Raw genomic sequence first — 5,231 nt, 5'->3', positions numbered from 1 at the left:
CGACGCGGGGCTCGATCCCAGGACCCTGAGATCACGACCCGAGCCGAAGGCAGCGGCTCAATCCACTGAGCCACCCAGGCGCCCCAATTCATATATTTATTATGAAAAAAACTTTATTCCCCTGACACTAACCCTATGCATATGACATGTAGCCTTACCCATTATAACAGCAAGTATTCCTCCCCACACATAAGAAATATGTCTGACAAAAGAGTTACTTGATTATAGAGGTTCGAGCCCTCTCATTTCTAGAATTATAGGAATTGAACCTAATCCTAAGAACTCAAAAATCTTTGTGCTACTGAACTCACATCAAATTCTACAGTAAGGTCAGCTAAATAAGCTATTGGGCCCATACCCCAAAAATGTTGGTTTATCCCCTTTCCATACTAATTAAACCCCCCATCCTTACTATCATTATATCAACTGTCATTTCAGGAAACATTATAGTACTAATAAGCTCTCACTGACTGACAATATGAATTGGATTCAAAATAAATAACTAGCTATTATCCCAATTTTAATAAAAAAATCAATCCATGAGCCATAGAAGCATCAACAAAATATTTCCTTACCCAAGCCACTGCATCTGTATTCGTAATATTAGGGATTATTATTAACCTACTATTGACAGGCCAATGAACAATACTAAATACCCCTTACCCAATCGCATCAAACATAATAACAGTAGCTCTGGCAATAAAATTAGGACTATCACCTTTCCACTTCTGAGTACCTGAAGTAACCCAAGAAATCCCACTATCATCAGGAATAATTCTACTAACCTGACAAAAAATCACCCCCTTATCCGTTCTAAAGCAAATCTCTCCATCTATAAATCCAAACTTATTAGTAGCCATAGCTATTATATCTATTCTAGCAGGAGGCTGAGGAGGTCTTAATCGAACACAACTATGAAAAATCCTAGCATACTCATCAATAGCCCACACAGGATGAATGAGTGCAGTAACAACATATAACCCTAACCTAATAATATTAAACCTCATAATCTACCATTACATTAACACTTGGAACATTCATGCTGTTCACACATCTACAACCACACTATCACTATCTCATATATGAAACAAACTCCCACTAATTACCTCACTAATCCTAACAATCATACTATCACTAGGAGGCCTATCTCCCCTCTCAGGATTCATCCCTAAATGAATAATCATCCACGAACTCACCAAAATCAATATAATTGTTATATCAACATTTATAGCAATTATAGCCCTACTAAACCTATACTTTTATATGCAGTTAACACACGCAACAGCACTAACTATATTCCCTTCAATAAACACCATAAAAATAAAATGGCAATTCGAAAACACAAAAAAACGTAATTCTTTTATCCCCACTAATTGTAACTTCGACCATATTACTTCCATTAGCCCCAATAATACTAACACTGTTCTAGCAGTTTAGGTTAAAAACACCAAGGGCCTTCAAAGCCCTAAGTAAGTGCCATTCACTTATGTCCTGAATCTGACCTTAAGGAATGCAAGAGTATATCTCACATCTACTGAACACAAATCACTTTAATTAAGCTAAGCCCTTTCTTGACTGGTGGGCTATCATCCCACAAAACTTTAGTTAGCAGCTAAATACCCTAGTCAACTGGCTTCAATCAACTTCTCCTGCTGCGAAGAAAAATAAAAGGTGGGAGAAGCCACAGCAGGGTTGAAGCTGCTTCTTTGAATTTGCAATTCAATGTGATATTTCACCAAAGAGCTTGGCAAAAAGAGGACTCAAACCCCCATTCTTCAATTTACAGTCTAATATCTTTAACGGCCTTTTTACCTATGTTCGTAAATGATGATTATTCTCCACAAATCATAAAGGTCCTTTACCTTTAATTTGGTGCATGGGCCAGGATGGTAGGCACTGCTCTTAGCCTATTAATCCGTGCTGAATTGGGCCAACCAAGTGCACTACTAGGAGATGACCAAATCTACAACGTAATTGTAAGTGCCTATGCATTTGTAATAAATTTCTTTATAGTAATGCCAATTATGATTGGAGGATTCAGAAACTGATTGGTACCCTTAATAATTGGCACACCCTACGTAGCATTTCCATGAATAAATAATATAAGCTTTTGACTTCTGCCCCCCTCCTTTCATCTCTTTCTAACTTCTTCCATGGTAGAATCAGGTGCAGGAATATGATGAACAGTGTACCCACCTCTAGCAGGAAATTTAACACATGCAGGATCATTCATAGATGTAATAATCTTCTCCCTACACCTGGCAAGTTTCTCATCCATCCTAGGAACCATTAACTTTGTTACTATCATTATCAACTTAAACTTCTCTGCAATATCACAATATCAAACTCCTCTATTCGTATGATCTGTCCTGATTATAGGTGTACTTCTACTCTTATGATTACCAGTTCTAGCAGCTGGTATTACCATGCTACTCACAGACTGAAATCTAAATACTACCTTCTTTGACCCAGCTGGAGGAGGAGACCCTATTCTGTATCAACACTTATTCTGATTTTTCGGACATCCCAAAGTAGATATTCTAATTCTACCAGGATTTGGAATTATCTCACATGTTGTAACCTATTGCTCAGGGAGAAAAAAAAAAAAGAAAGAAAGAACAAGAATCACTCGGCTACATAGGAATAGCCTGAGCAATGATACCAATCAGTTTCTTAGGATTTATTGTATGAGCCACCACATGTTTATCGTAGGAATGGACGTCGGCACACGAGCATACTTCACCTCAGCTACTATAATCATTGCAATTCCAATGGGAGTAAAAGTATTTAGCTGACTGGCCACTCTACATGGAGGGAATAATAAATGATCGCCAACTATAGTATGAGCACTAGGGTTTATTTTTCTATTCACAGTGCGTGGTTTGACAGATATTGTATTATCAGACTCATCATTATATATTGTTCTTCATGACACATACTACATGGTAGCACACTTCCATTATGTCCTTTTTCAGTGGGGGCAGTGTTTGTAATCATCGGCAGGTTTGTCCATTGATTCCCACTGTTCACAGGTTACACACTAAATGATATTTGAGCAAAAATCCACTTTACAATTATATTTGTAAAAGTAAATATAACATTCTTTCCTCAACATTTCCTAGGCCTATCAGGAATGCCTCAACAACGCTCCGATTATCCAGATGCTTATACAATATGAAATACAGTGTCCTCCATGGGTTCATTTATCTCATTAATGACAGTAATATTAATAATCTTCATAATCTGCGAAGGCTTTGCATCCAAACAAGAGGTGATAATAGGAGAACTTACTTCAACAAACATTGAATGATTTCATGGATGCCCTCCTCCATATCACACATTCAAAGAGCCAACCTAAGTACTACCAAAACAAGAAAGGAAGGAATAGAACCCCCTAGAGTTGGTTTCAAGCAAATATCATAACCACTATATCTTTCTCAATAAAGAGATATTAGTAAAAATTACATTACTTTGTCAAAGTCAAATTATATGTGGAAGTCCTTTATATCTCTATGGCATACCCTTTCCAAATAGGTCTTCAAGATGCAACCTCCCCTATTATAGAAATATTATTACATTTCCATGACCATACATTAATGATCATATTCTCAATCAGCTCTTTTGTTCTCTACATCATTTCATTAATACTAACTACTAAACTAACACATACTAGCACTATAGATGCTCAAGAACTTGAAACAGTAGGAACTATCCTACCTGCTATCATTTTAATTTTAAGTGCTTTATCTTCACAACGAATCCTATATATAATAGATGAGATCAATAAGCCTTCCTTGACCGCAAAAACTATGGGTCACCAATGATACTGAAGATATGAGTACACAGATTATGAAGACCTAAATTTTGACTCCTATATAACCCTAACTCAAGAGCTAAAACCTGGAGAACTACTACAATTAGAAGTAGGCAATCAAGTAGTCCTACCAATATAAATAACAATCTGCATACTAATTTTGGAGTCACAATACAGCACTCTGCCTGCCCAGCAGAAGAAAAAACTGCCCTATGGGGTTGCCCAAACACCCCAAATGAGGATGAACCAGCACGGCCCTCATGACACCCCAATACCAAAGGATGCCCTGTGTACTACTGCTCTATCTGACACAGACTGAGCCAAGGCCTCCCATCATCAACCCAGAGATCTGGCCACATATCCAGCAGAACGGACTTGCCATGCCCCTAGGCCATCATCTCTACCCAATCTTGGTTTTCAGGCATCTGTCCCTAGACCTTATCTCAGATATCGAGGAACCTAATGCAAAAAACAGAACTCCTCCTTTCCCGTGGCAGGAAACCTTGCTATTGGGAAGGGTGTAAAACCCTCAGAGCAGAGAAAACCTGCATGATCCATGAGGCCACGCCCACTCTTGAGGGCATCCTTGACACAAACACACATTGTGATCCTCAGCCTGAGCCCCCATTTCAAATAAAGCCCTCAGTAGCCGGAATATGTGCCCACATATCGGACTTGCCCTTCTCCTTGGCCCAAATCCTAACCCAAGGTGGAGTTTTCCAGGCACCCATACCCAGAGCCCTCTTTTGGAATCCCTCTTTTTAGGTTACCACTGAGACAGAATAAAAGGAGACTAACATCCCCCAGAATGACACCAAACTATTGGGAGCTGGGCGGTGTCTAGCCCCAGAGCCAGGGGATCCAACCTGTCTTGTTCTTAGATGCCAATGGAAATTCAAGGTGGGGTTTCCAGGCATTCAAAAATAGAGTCCTGCTCTCAAATCTTTCCATAAGGGGACACTTGAGCCATCAAACAGGACTCCACCTGTCCCTCAGGACGAAACCTTGCTGTTTGCAGCAACAAACAACCCCCAGATTGGGAAAAACTCCATGGTCTCATGAGGCCACTGATACATTCAGCAGCCATCATGGACACAAACTCCAGCCTGAGCAAACATCCGGCTCTAACTCTTACTCCAGATGCTGGAGATCTCACCTCAGCCTCTGCAGATTGGGGCTACTGAGCCATCTACCCTAAAAGTAACCTTATCTTGTGCTTTCAGACTTCGGTCCTCACACTCCTGGCCCACAAGGCCTCCAGATTGGGAATTCGGGAGCCACAATGCAGCACTCTGCTTGCCCACCAGAAGGAAAAAGTGTCCTATGGGATTCCACAAAAACCCCAAATGATGATAGGCTACCCTGTGCACTAGTGTTCTGTCTACCATAGCCTGAGTAACAACCTCCTCTCAGACAC

At 40.0% G+C, this 5,231-nt stretch overlaps 1 pseudogene; it reads left to right on the top strand.

The window, feature by feature from the left end:
* The first annotated feature begins 1,814 nt into the window (after nucleotides 1–1,814).
* Nucleotides 1,815–3,445, top strand: LOC123936573 (annotated as a pseudogene).
* Nucleotides 3,446–5,231: the final 1,786 nt, after the last annotated feature.

Source organism: Meles meles, unplaced genomic scaffold, assembly GCF_922984935.1.
Source record: "Meles meles unplaced genomic scaffold, mMelMel3.1 paternal haplotype, whole genome shotgun sequence".
Lineage (NCBI taxonomy): Eukaryota > Metazoa > Chordata > Mammalia > Carnivora > Mustelidae > Meles > Meles meles.
Note: the sequence above shows the minus strand (reverse complement) of the source record. Positions and strands in the feature narration are given on the sequence as shown.